Source organism: Ambystoma mexicanum, chromosome 3q, assembly GCF_040938575.1.
Source record: "Ambystoma mexicanum isolate Mex_15411 chromosome 3q, UKY_AmexF1_1, whole genome shotgun sequence".
Classification (NCBI taxonomy): domain Eukaryota; kingdom Metazoa; phylum Chordata; class Amphibia; order Caudata; family Ambystomatidae; genus Ambystoma; species Ambystoma mexicanum.
In genome coordinates this window covers 1,078,351,195-1,078,365,502 of record NC_090926.1, presented here as the reverse complement: position 1 = coordinate 1,078,365,502, position 14,308 = coordinate 1,078,351,195, and the positions used below count along the sequence as shown (strand labels likewise).

Here is a 14,308-nt window from a genome sequence, read left to right as displayed (position 1 = left end):
TGAGGTGTGAGATCTGTCGTAATAGTGAACACAGTGTGCGCACCAAGGTAGATCAAATCATTCGGAGGATGGGATGTGCTTACAGCCAGTACAGTAGATTACATAAGACACTTCATCTACTGAATTATTTTTATAGTTTTACGCAAAGTAGTTCAAATAAGCACTATAAACCAACCCACACAAGTTACTGTATATTGTAAATACAGGTACAGCCTTTGCCTCTCCTAAAGTCAGTATGAGGCTAACAACCTGTTAACCGAATATCCTGGGGAGATGGGGGAGGGGTAGATTCATAGGCAATAGATAAGTGACCTGCGCATAGTCCGAGAATAACAAAATTCCAAAATGTGGGTTGAGCACCGATTCAATACCTCTCAATATCTTGCGGATTCAGCGCCTCGCAAACTGCACTGATGCAGAACGAATATCTCTGTACTTTCCTTGCTTCCTCGGTCCTGGACTCTGTTTAGGGGAACTCTGGTGAGGGATTTCGTGATTCAGGAGTGTCCTTGGGAGCCTCTTGGCGCTCCTGGACACTCGACCCCTGGCATTGGGCTTCTGCAGCATTGGAGGGGCACAGCAAGTCGGGGATTGCGCCAGTGGAGTTCTTCTCGGGGTTAGTTGGTCCCACTAACCGAAGGGAAGAAGTCGTCCCGTCCGGAGCTTCTGTCGATTGAAAGGAGGTCCGCACAGCAGCAGAGCTTCACAGGGCAATTCAACGTCCAGGAGGTTGCAGCAGGCTGCTCTACACAATTTCGTCTTTGGCGGTTTCTTCCAGTAACTTCTAACCAGAGCTGTTCGTTTGTCTTTGGCGCTGAAAAAAAGGTGCCAAAAAAACAAAAGGTTACTGAGCCCCTCGAGTGCTGCTGCAGAAGCCTGTCAGACGTCCTCCCTTTTGTCACCATGACTGGGACCAGGAACAAGTGTCTGCTACACTGCAACAGGAAGGCATCCTGCTGTAACAAATTCCTCAGTTCAGTTACTGCGGGGCCTGGGTAAAACTCCCTTTTGCCAATTGTGGTGCTGCCCAGCTTGGTGAGTGCTATTTTGAACACTTTTTAGTTGACCTCAACTCATTTGCACTGGCCTCCCAGCTTGTGCTTCTTCAAGGTGGCTCCTCTTGAGCTTCTGTGATGTTTTTTTTTTTTAAAAACATTTCTCTATTGAACTACTCACTATTTGAAAACATTTTCTAAGAGCATCAGAACTTTGAACTGGCCCTTTGAATTTGGCTAACCTGGCTACCTAAATGCCCCCTTCTGAACCTATTGGCTTTGGCAGTGCTTGTTCCCTTACAGGTTTAATTGTTGATCACTATTCTTGCTGGAATAAGACTGCCTACATCCCTCTGGGAGAATCTTTTTTTAAGTACAAAGTATGTTATGCGCTGATTAACTTTTTCCCTCCTTAAAACTCAATATTGCAATGGTGATCACAAGTGTTATCACTGACCTCAAATGACGTCACTCATTGTGCTAGAATATATATAACACATGAAAAGTTACTCACCTGCTTTATTGCTCTAGTTGAATTGAATTCTTAATTTGGGATTAATGTTACTATTAGTTGCTGTTTTTTAAAGATGGTCTAATTATATATATATATATCTATATCTCCTGTGGAATCTGCTTAGATCACATGCTGTGCTTAGGCCGACATCTAGTGGAAGCTGCGGAGTATTACAGTTTGTTTTTCAAAACTTGAAAATGGGCGTCGACCCAGGGCGTGCCAGTAATACTATCCCTAGTGTGACGTCCACTTTACCCAAGATCCCTCACGCGTGTAGGATCCTCAGATTGTTTTTTTCCGCCATACTGGTCGGAAGCATTTTGCGGAGTCCCCTGGCCTTAGCCATACTTTTGCTAGAATTTAAAATAATCTATTGACATCCTTCCCCACCCCAACGTCGAACTTCGACACTCTATGCCGGCTGGAGAAGAAATCGACCGTCGGCTGCTGCACAACGGATTTGGGCCTCGGAAGGCCGCTGGCCTCGGCCCGGGCCTGGTAGGCCGCTGGCCTCGGCCCTGCAAGTAGGGAGAGTGGGGGGTGGTACATACTCTACACTCTTGGTTTATAGGTACACCTTATACATTTCCTACACTTAACAGCCCGCTGCCTCAAGGTGCGTATGGAGGGTACCCCTTTTCAATTCTGCCCCAAGTGCAATCGCAAATACCCTTGGGTCGACGGGCACGCCACGTGCAATCTCTGCTTGCCGAGGGACCACCCCGAAGCGAACTGCAGAGCTTGTAGTAGGTTTAAACCTAAGACACTTAAGGACCGTTCGACGAAGCGTTGGGCCCACCACGCCAGGCAGGCGACCATGGCAGCGGAGGGCGCCTTCAGCGATGGCAGCGACGCCGTACTTTCGGACGGCGAGGGCATTACGGCGTCGAAAGACAGCCGAGCGCAGGTCCCCGACCTCGGAAGGTCGTCCGGCTGGGCGGCTATGGGGAAGACCCCCGGCGACACAAGCGCTTCACATACTACACACACTAAACACACTAAGTCCAACCGAGACTCGACGACATCGAGTTCTCGGAAAGAGGCACAGACAGAACGGTCCGATTCGGTGTCCTCTGGGCGCTCTTAATCAAGATTGCTGCATGACTCCAGGCAATCATCCACTCTTGCCAAGAGTGCCTCGCTCCCTAGGCTAACAGAAGTTCGATCGTCGGAAGACGAAGACGACTTCCACCCCCAGGCCGCGCTCCAGGCGGGAGTCGGAGCCCGCAATTAAAGCCAGCGAGGCCCACGCTCGAAGGACAGGGACACTTCTCCCGATCCTCGACGCCAGGCGTCGAAAAACTCTGGAGCCACTAAGGGACAGGGAAAACATTTTTCTACGCACGGGGAGGGGGGAAAACAGCAGAAGAAACTACCTGTACATTCTTCCACACCTGTGAAACACTCCACCCCCCTAAACAGACAGACAAGCCCAGGTCTGCTGATAGGTCCACAACCAGTAAAGCTACTCAAGATAAATCCCATAGACTTGCTGAGAGAGTCATTCCCAGTTCCAATAAATGGTCCAGTGAAGACATAGATAGGGTCATGTCAAGAATGTCTTTGGCTGATTTTTATGATAAAAATCCAGAACATTTTCTCTCGTATGATCCACAAGGGGCCACACCCTCGGGCTTGACTGATCCTATCCCCCCGAGTAAGAAGGCCCGGTTTGAAACTCCGATGAGGTCCGAACCCTTCGAGGTACAACCTTACGCAAGACCATACTCACGGTATCAAGGAGAGGCTTCCTTTTGTGAAGACCAAGAATTTGGGTTGATAGAAGAGCAAACCGGGACGGGCTACTATGGGGATGAGGACCAGGAGGAAGAAGAGGATGACCCGGAAACATACAGAGTAGATTCCCCGGTAGAGATCGAAGCCCCGGTTACCGACTCCCCGGTCGATAACCAACCCCTCCTAAATGAGGTTCTCGCTCGCGCAGCAGAACATTTCCACATTGACACCCACGGTGTACAGGAGGAAAGGGACTTCGCAGAAGAGTTAGTGGGAGAAAGGAGGCCTGTTGCCCAGACCATCCCTATCCTTAAATCCAAGAATTGGATTGGGAAGAATTGTGTTTTTTTTCTCACTCATATTTAGGACACCATACAAATACATGCATTGAGGATCCATAGTTAACAGGGAAAAACAGGCCTAGTCAGGACTGCTGATAAGAGTGGGGAGTATGATATTTATGGAGTAAAAAGGCAATCCTCGTAATGTTTTTTGGATAGTAAAAATATATTTTTACTCTAAAATAGGTACCTTTTTTGCAATTCATACTCCTTTGCACATAGAAATTCATGCAAATTAAAAGATTAGTTTTTACCACTGATGCAAACATATCCATGGAGCTGTGCAGGAGAAGCATGGGGGGTTTACTCGTACGTGACATTAGGAATTGTTTGTCCCTGTTCAAAACCTGTTTTTTATCCAGTAGTCAAAATACTATTTTGCATATCTTCAATACAGTACAGAAAAACCAAGGAGAATTTTTGTCACATTCTCAGAAACATTCGATAACAGCAGTGGGTCCTGGGGACTAGGGACATCCAACATCAGCGAGAGCGGTGACTTTATGGGAAATACTCGTTTTCTTATCCAGGAGAGCGGACAGGGGCTGCAAGAGGCAGTGGTAACATTCTTTACCCACAACACAAATCCAGACAAGTAGAGGCATTGGTGGATAAGAAAACCAAATTTGGCACCGGAACAAGTGGTTTTGAATCTTTCTTCTAAAAACATGATGCCTCAAGAAATAAGCATGCTCATGAAAGGGCTTTGATTTGTCCCAACCTACCAGACGGATTTTGCAAATTTGAGAATGGAAATATCTGCGAAAAATAAGATTGGAATTTTTCTTTAAAAACCACACACATGAAGAAGAGGGCAGAAATACTGCCTGAAACCTAAATCCACCTTTTATCCCCCCCAATGAAACTATGTCCCGAGATTATTAGTTTTCGAAAATCGGATTTGGTCAGAACTCAACCTAATTGAAAAAAAGAAAATACTGCCAAAACCTGCCATTAATAGAGAGGAATGAGCAGCACTGAAAACGTGGCACTACAATCGCAGTTTTTTTAGTTTTTTATTTGATTTAATATTTAGAGATTTGATTATTTTTGAGAACACTAATGGGAATCAGTCAATAGGGTCCAAGTTACCTTAAAATACGCTGAATTAAATATTTTAAAGGTCAACCTTAAGAAACCCACACAGTCAGAATTGCATTAAGGTTTATCCACACTTTCAATACGAATTCCATAGGGCCAACCCTTACAGCCCCCACAAGAAACATGAGAATGAGTTCTTTATGACAAGCAAATACTGGGGCCAAAGACGGTAACCTTAACAGTCTTTCTTAAAATGCAATTGGACTCCTTCCAATAGATCACCCTATACAAAGCGCAAATCGCTGAGCCGTACACACCAACAGAGTTCATCTTAGATTTCTTAACATAAATGTAATGAGCTGGGCCTTACAGTGCTTGGCAAGTTTAAGAATTCCCTGAATGTCCTTTGACATACACGCCAATTGTTTTTCTAGATTATTTTTCCTGTTTAGGCCATATGAAATCTCTTACCAATATCATCATAAGATTTTACTCTACCAATGATTTCATGGTTGGTTTAAAAGTATATGATGACCAATTACGCATTAACAAGTGGATTTGAAGAATTCATTTTAGGCCCAGATTTACCACATATGCAGTAAAGATATGTATAAAGGTTTGTAGGGAATATGACGGCCAGACTAACAAGACGCCATTATCTGCAATCGTCTAGTAACACCTGCAAAGCTTTGTCCGCTGGGGTGGGCCTGTCAATCCTGCGATCAGATCTGTCCACCTTGGGGTTCATTACACAATTGAAATCCCCGCCCCAAATAACCGCGCTTCCCACACACATACTAAGGTTGGTGCACAGAGTCCTGAAGTATGCCGCCGTGTTATGGTTGGGGGCGTACGCATTTACGATGCATACCTCTTTATTCTCCACCAGCCCTCTCAATATAACCGTCCTCCCGTCAGTTTCCGCCACCTCCTGTAGTAGCTGAAACGGGACATGCAGCGCCACCCAGACAAGCACTCCCCTAGCATAAGCAGAGTATGACGAACCCACCACAATCCCTTTCCATTTTTCCCCCACTAACGCCAGCTTCTCCCGCGTCAAATGCATCTCCTGTAACAATGCAACATCTATCTTTTGCCTTTTCAAATACAGCATGACCTTATTCCTCTTCATATAACTGTTAAGTCCCCTGACATTCCCAGTTACTATCCTGAGATCTCCCATAGCGCACTGATATCTTCCTCCCCCATTTCCGACCGAACCCTCCTGGTCATGCTATGCAGATACAACCGTTCAGCTCTTCCATGTAGGCTCATGTTTAAACTTAAACTCCCCGAAACTATGTACACCCCAAACTTCCCACCTCCCTTCCCTCCCCCCACCCAACCCTTCCCCACCAACTCACCCTCCAACTGTTGCCCAGCTCCATCCCTGGATCTCTGGCACCCCCACATCTAGCCCCGTCCAGCACAAACTTATGCTCAGGGCTCAGTAGGGTAAAGTCGCCCTAATGGCCACTTAACTATTAGTATTTCGGGGGTGGGTTGCTTCCATCCTATTGCTCCTATTTCCAAAATTATTACGCATTGTGTTAACCCTATGCAGCTTCCAATTACATTTTACCCACTATATTCCAGTCCATGCCGAGCACAAGGCCCGAATCCTATCCAGTGTGCAACCAGTCTTGCTTCCCGGTATAATCTGGTACCCCCTCCCACTTACCCCCCCAATGTCTGTGGCACCAATTTTTCAGTCGTCCTGTTCCTGCCGGTCACGGTCCACTTCTTGTTCCGGGCAGCCTTGCAGATCCAGCCACGTTACCACCTCCTCTGGAGTGTAAAAAAAAAGTGCTCTGCTCTTATGTAGCACCTTCAGCTTTGCCGGGTACAGGAGCATGTACTTGATGCCTACTGCTCGCAGTCTCCTCTTGACGGCCACGTAGCTGTATCTCAGTCTCTGCACCAGCATCGTGTAATCCGGGTATGCTGTAATGTTGGCGGATGCTTTCTGTATTGTTCCACCTTTACGGAAATATTCCAGGATCTTCTCCCTATCTCTATAGTTGAAGCTCCTCGCGATGATGGGTCTCGGCGGAGCCCCAGGTCATGGTTTCCTCATTAAGGCACGGCGCGCCCGCTCCACTGTGAATCCCTGCGAAAGCTTATCTGCTCCGATTTCTTGTAGGATCATGTTTTCCACATCGTTTGTAGGGTCTTGGCCTTCCTCCCCCTCCGGCAGGCTGACCACCCGTATGTTATTTCTCCTCGCTCTTCCTTCCGCTTCTTCCACCCGATTTTCAAGGTTAGCAACCTGCTGTTTGAGCACATGAACTTCCATTGCATTATTTGTGCTGACATCAGTATTGGTCTTTACGGCACTCTCCTGCCCACTTGTTCTCTCCGCCAGCCCCCTGACATCTTGCCGTAACCGGGTAAGTTCAGTCCCTACCGCATCAATTTTGCCCCCACGGCTGTCTGTAACTCCGCCATTGCCGCGCCCCAGTTGGTGCTCAGCTCCGATATAGCCTCCAGGATTTGGTGCTCATCTCCTTCTGTGGCTTCTTCAGCAGTAGTCGTGGCCGTGCTCCACTCCGATGTTGTGGGGGTCCTCTGCGTTTTCGCGAAGACCTCCATTGTGGGATGTTTGGTCTTGGTTCTCAGACTTTTCACCGACATGATGCAACCTTGCCCACGTGTCTGGTTCTGGCCCGGTGCTTCTTAGTTGGTGTTCGAGTCGTTGGGGTCTCTGTATATCAACCTACACCAATTGTTACACGTGAAATTGTTATTCGGGTTGATTGTAACTTTCCGCGTCACAATTTCCTCTCAGTGTCCATGCCTGTTATCAGCAGGGTGCCGTCTTCTGCATCTTCGATGCTTCTTTCTGGTCTCTGCGCCTGTCAAAGGCTGGTGGTACATACAAGGTGCATATACTCATTTGCTGCGTCTGCGGGCCGCAATGGTCGATCTAGGCAGCATATGCGTCCCAACCCTTACGAGGCCGCTTCACGGTCCACCAGTGTAATCCTTTGTTCAGGATCGGTCACCATTTTGTTTCGGGTGATACAGGTCTCGGCGCCACTTGTTTTGTCCGTATTTGCTCTTCCACTCCTCGGTGCGGCTTCGGGTGCATGCTCATCGCTTCCAACCTATTGTGGGAATGCTGTCATTCCTCTTGTCCGTTTCGTGTATACATCGTCCCGGTCCAGTGGGAGCGCCGAGGATGTGCCGCCTACCTCTCAACCAGGTGGCCCAACGCTGTGTACATCCTATCGTCAGTCCGGGCTACTTGTAAGCTTCTCTCCGGTAGTCGGCCACTCACTGTTCCATCAGCCGCTGCACGCCTGCAGCCCAATCACTGCCCGCCTGGCACCCGATTTCAAGTGCCGCCGGGGGTCTCTTTGTGTTGGCACGCCGCCATCTTGGTATCAATTGCACCGCACCCGGATCGGGACACAAAGTGGCCTAATTCCCTCTGCTGTGTCCACTTTCTCCCGCCGATACGCTCATCTGCTGCCTGAGGTATTCACCCAGATACAGTTTCTTTTTTCTGCTGGAATCAGCCGTCAACACATGCGGTTTGCTTCGGATCAATAGGTCGGATCACGGAGCTCCAAGGAATCTACTCCATGGCTGCTTGGCCACGTCCCGCCATTTAATATATAATTTATTTTTAACAGACCAGGTAAAAAAAGAAGAAAGGCCAACAAAGGACACAGAGGAAGACAGTCTAAAAAGGATAGAAGTGAAAATGGACATACTAAATGACAATTTTAACAGTTTAAGGCAATTTGTGGAGGAATTTGTGAGAGGAAAAATATGATATCACTGTCCCACCTGTACCTGCCCCCCCCTCTCCATTTCCCAGTGAACCATCCCCAAACCTTCAAGAAGAAAATAAACGTTTTGATGAAACATCCATCCCTTCATCCCCTCACAATTAATCCCCTCACAACCAGCCTGTGTTAAACCCTAGTTCCCCTATATTCGTTTCAGTATCTGCTTCCCCCTGTATTTCTCTTGATTGATGTGTGTGTGTGTATTTGAAATTGTTTTTATGTTAGTTGTAGTGAAATGGTGTGAGGCAAAACATTTTTTTTAAAAGAGTTAAAATGTCCATGGACAACGCCTCTTCGGGCTGGCCGTAATCAATATAGTATGGATGTTCGAGAGGCAATACACCTACCCGTAGCAATCGCAACCAATTTGGACCCAATGTTATAACGCAGCAGGTGTCCAATTTGTCCGCAATTGGACACAATGGGGGCGTCCTAAGGACATTAGACTGCTCCGTACTGGTCACAACCAACATAAAACATGTTCTTAGAACACACCAGGTGTCCGGGTTTGTCTGTAAATGAACAAAATGGGAGTGTCCTAAGCACAGTATACCTATCCGCACCGTCCGCAGCCAAGATGGAAATGTCCGCAGAACAGTCGTGGTGTCCAGCATGTCCGTAGTCAAACAAAATGGAGGTGTCCTAACGACACTGCACCTGGCCGTGCAGTCAGCAGATCATATATGCCCATGCGCACCACACCCATAAGTACTGCGAACATCGCGCCTGTCCCTAACTGTCCGTCTCACTTGTGTCGCACTTTTAATTACTTTCAGGACCCGAACACTGTCCGTAGAACACCCGCGCGCATGTCCGCTACTCTGCATTTGGTGTCCAGAGGGCAGCCATTTCCTTCGCGGATGTGTTCACAACGTCATCATGTGACTGCACCCACGCTGAGCGTGTGTACTAATTTGCGCAGTTTGTCTGCTTCCGCAACATTTCAAAAGAACTTATACAAACATGGGAAATTATTTTACAGTAGAAAATCACAATTTCACATGTCCCATACAATGGCCCAACCTTTCAAATTATTTTTTAGAATTTTTGCAACGCTTTTGAGTGATCGATATGGTCACGAGCCGCACCCCTCGACCCCTATAAATGGCCACACCCCCGAGCTCATCTTCATTGTGCTTCTGGCTATAGCAGATTGAGTTGTGCTGCCTTTACTGCTGTAGCAAACATTAGCCGAGTAATCCTTATGGCATCCATGGCTGCTGTTGCTTCATTAGCCTCAGCACCACCCCCAAACCCTCCACCACCACCACCTCCCCAAGAGCCTGCAGAGGGAAATACGGGTGAGGATGTAGTCAGCGAGGAAGAAGATGAAGAAGGAACAAGTTACTTACCTGTAACTGTTGTTCTCCAGCATGGGTCTGGCATGGATTCACATGCTCATGAATATTCCCCGTCAGGCCGGGAATCCTCGGTATAGAAAGAATAGGTATCAGTTTTGTTTCTGATCGGTCTTTCTCAGTAATAACCAATCACTGGTCTCTGGGTCATACTGCCCCCAGCCAATGACTGCCCCTCCCCTGGCAGCCATCCTCCGATTTGGTAGCACGTGAAGTGGCAGTATGACCAAGTGAAGTACCGCAGAGGGGTAGGCGGGAGGGTTCGCATGTGAATCCATGCCAGACCCATGCTGGAGAACAACAGTTACAGGTAAGTAACTTGTTCCTTCTCCAGCATGGGGTCTGGCATGGATTCACATGCTCATGAATATAAGAATACATAGCAGTATACACATGCACAACCACGGGAGGTGGCACAAGGCTCAATATCAAGCAATACAACAACTCAACATTAAGCAACTCTTACCTCCTCACCAGGCTCACCTTAGGCGAACAGGTTGCGCAGCACTGCCTGGCCGACTCTGGACTCCTCCCTGGAATCCCGGTCGACGCAGTAGAATCTCGTGAAGGTGTGCGTCGACCTCCACGTAGCAGCCCTGCAGATGTCGAGCAGGGGCACACCAGACAAGAACGCCGTAGTAGCAGCGATCGCTCTGGTCGAATGGGCTCTCGGACGGCCGGGCAGAGGTCGGTTTGCCAACCAGTGACAGTGCATGATGCAGCCAGAGAGCCATCTGGAAATGGAAGTCTTCGAGAGAGCCTTCCCTTGATTCACAGGTCCAAAGTTCACAAACAGCTGTGATGTCGTCCGGAAACTCTTTGTGCGGTCCACGTAGAACTTCAGCGCTCTAGCCACATCTAGCGAGTGCAGAGTCCTCTCAGCCGGCGACGAAGGCGACGGGAAGAAAACTGGCAACACCAAGGGCTCGTTGAGGGGGAAGTCCGACGGCACCTTTGGCATAAAGGAGGGGTGCGTCCTCAGCACCACCCTCGTGTCGTGTAAAGTCAAGTATGGAGGCTTGCAAGACAGGGCCTGGATCTCTCCCACTCGTCGTGCAGAGGTGATGGCCACGAGGAATGCTGTCTTCCACGACAGAAACGTCAACGGAACTGAATGCATAGGCTCAAATGGAGCCCCCATGAGCCTAGTTAGTACAACGTTGAGCTCCCACACCGGGGCAGGGGCCTTCACCGACGGGAATGATCGGAACAATCCTTTCATAAATTCCTTCACCAGACGATGGGACCACAAGGACGCCCGTCCTGTAGTTCTGGTGTAACGTGAGACGGCAGCCAGATGTACCTTGATGGAGGCGTGAGATAGGCCAGCCTTGGCCAAAGACAGTAGGTACGGCAATACTTGAGGGGCGGTAATTCCGAGAGGATTAATCTTCTGTGCTCGGCACCAGACAGAGAACCTCTTCCATTTGAACCCAAACCTCACCAGAGCAGTCAATCCCAGGGTTGAAAATCTTTTGAGGGTAGCACAGTCTGACCCTCTCTATATAAGAGGACATCTGAAACCAGACTCCCTAGTTGTCACCAACACTCGTAAGAGGGCTGGCACTCCCTTGTCTTCGTCAGAAGCTCCTCCCGACAAGGAGAGCAAAAAACTATACGGTTTCGGCAGGAAGGTAGCCTCAACGTCCGCCTTTCAAGCAAGGATTGCTAACTCCACCACACCGTTGGCCAGCTACAACTGCCATCAGTGGAAAGAAGTCGCGGCTCTCATAGCCTCTGCTCCTGAACCATTAAAGGGCCAATTAGCTCGTATTTCCGCAGAGGGTAGAGCCATGTCTGGTTGCATTTTGAAAGCAACCTTTGACGCCGCGGACAACGCAGGCAGATTGATAGCAGAAGGTACTGTTATCAAGAGACATGCATGGTTACGGCAGTCTGGTTTTAAGGCAGAAACTCGGGCATCATTGTTAGACAAACCGGTGGAAGCCGATCTGTTTGGTAAGGCGGTCGAAGACGCACTGAAAAATGCCAAGGACGAATACGAGACACTCAAATCCCTTGGCCAGTTAACCAATAAACCCCCTAACTAGAGAGGGAATAGTAATTTTCGTCGCCCACACGGCCAAAATTCCCAGAGAGGATCTAACTATTCCCAGGGGCAGGGTACACAGTGGAACAACCAACAGTCTACCCAGGGTTACGGCAGAGGTAATAAGAGAGGTCGTGGTAAAGGCAGAGGCAGCCCCAGCAAGGGAGGCGGCACGCCCCCACCAAAGCAGTGACGCTCAGTTCAGGGCCCCTTCTCACGCAACCCCAGTAGGGGGACGCATTTCAAACTTCACCCAGGCTTGGGAAGGGATTACATCAGACAGATGGGTGCTGTCAACAGTATCCACGGGATATTGTATAGAGCTACTGCAGCGTCCCCGGAACCATCCTCCACGACAGAGTACACTCCTTAGAACATCAGAAGATTCTCCTCGAGGAGATCGCCATTCTTCTCCAGCATGGGGTCTGGCATGGATTCACATGCTCATGAATATTCCCCGTCGTCAGGCTGGGAATCCTCGGTAAAGAAAAAACCAGTATCAGTTTCGTTTCTGATCTGTCTTTCGTAGCAATAACCAATCACTGGTCTCTGCGTCATACTGACCACAGCCAATGACTGCCCTCTACCTAAGCACCGCCTCTGGCAGCCATCTTCAGATTTTTACCGCACGTTCATGTGTTGGGATCCTCGTGCTATTGCTCTCGAGCGTTAGTGCTAATTTTTCGCGCTTTTCACAAAAAACTTCGATTCTTCGGTCAAAAGAGCCTCAAGCTCCACCGATCCTACATCCGATCAACGGGGACCCGTGTCGGATTCGTCTGTGCCCCTCAAGGGTGAAGATTTCGTCGAGCTACACTTCGGAAGACTCCAGAAGCTTCTCAGGCCCGGTCTCGGAGATGGCCCAGGAGAAGGGAAGCTCGACGCCCGGAAAGCTGTTCAGGGTCTGCCCTGGATGCCAGCTGCAGAACGTCTTTAAGGAGGACGAACACTCTTTCTGCCTTTACTGCCTTCATGAGGACAAAACGCACGTGGAAAAGGACTGTGCGTTTTGCGGCAACATGTCGGAACGGACCATGAAGGACCGTCATCAACGTCTCGCCAACTGGCTGGAGGGTAAGAGCCCGTCTGGCGAGAAGAAGAAGAAATCCGAGCGGTCTTCTAAGACCTTTGAGGGCGCCCCGGCGACGGGGGCCCAACATAAGGCCAAGCACCGCGAGTCCGCTGGCACCGGGAGCGCCGAACGGTCGGGCTCTACGGGCGCCAGGCAGGGCGCACCCTCCCCGGCGCCATCAACCACGAGCCAACGCTCTGGGTCGGGTAAAAGGAAGGCCGAGCACCCGGCGAAGCTCCTGGAGAGGCCCCGGTCGAGCTCTAAGGCAGAGGAGGAGCGTGGCAGTGCCCCCTCCCTCAAGGATAAGGCGGTGAGCGCACCTAAGGTGGTGAAGGCCTTGATCCATCCGACCAAGCCCTCTATCGAAACGGTCGCGGCGGCCCTGGCCCAGCCTGTGGAGGCTGCACCAGTGGTGGCGACCTCAGGGCCCAGAGTCTCCCTGCCTCCTCGGAGGGAGTCTTCTTTTGTGCCCATCGATAGGACCCCCGTGAAACCCTCCGTGGGGAAGAAGGGGGGGCAGGGCGTCGTCGTAGATTCGGCCTCAACCTCAGAAGAGGAGCTGATCGAGGTCTTAAGCCACGGCCTTGGCGTGGAACAAGACCAGCCCGTCGGAATGGGCCCCGACGCAGGTGACGACGACATCGTCGAGGATACCGACGGGGCCCCTGCTCGCCCGTCGGATTCCCCTCTGCCAACGCCGCGAGACAACTCGGCGGCCATTTTGTTGGCCATACAGTCCTTATGCACTGAGAGAAGGACGAGGCTACCGTTACCGACGGAGGAACCTCTCCCGTCGGGGGATCCAGAACCGGGACCTTCTGGTGTTCCCCCTACCAAGAAAAGAAGGATCCATCCTCCACCTCCTTTTCAACCGTCGCGCCCCGTCCAGCCCTCCTCCCCATCCACCCGAGGGGATGATACGGGGACTGACACGGCAGCGACGGGTACGGACGACGAGGCATACGACGAGGATTTTCCGTCGTCGCCTCCCACCAGGGCTTCTCCGCCCGACGAGATCGGATCTTTCCACTCCATGATCTCCAGGGCTTCCGAGCTTTTCCAACTCTGCCCTGAGGAGAAGAAAAAGGAAGGCTTCCTTTATCAGCGGCGCGAGGCCAAGAGGAAGACGGTCCTCGGCCTCTGTTGGACGACATTTGGGATGAGGGCCTTTCCCTCCTCAAGAACCCTTCCACGACGCCAGCTAGAAGAGACCGGTACGAGAAGAAGTACCGGGTCCCAGACACGGCCCCCCTATGCCTCCGGGCGCAGCCTACCCCGGACTCCGTCGTCTCCGCGGCAGCCAGGAAGAAAGCAGGGGGGGGTGCGGCCTCCACATCGACTTCCCCGCCGGACGGCGAGGGAAAGAAATTGGATACTATGGGACGTAGAGTCATCTCGTCGGC

At 50.2% G+C, this 14,308-nt stretch overlaps 1 protein-coding gene across 5 annotated transcripts in view; it reads left to right on the top strand.

The window, feature by feature from the left end:
* CSNK1D (casein kinase 1 delta) overlaps positions 1–14,308 on the top strand; it is a 574,414-nt gene that overhangs the window by 191,009 nt on the left and 369,097 nt on the right. The gene's annotated exons all lie outside the window — the stretch shown is intronic.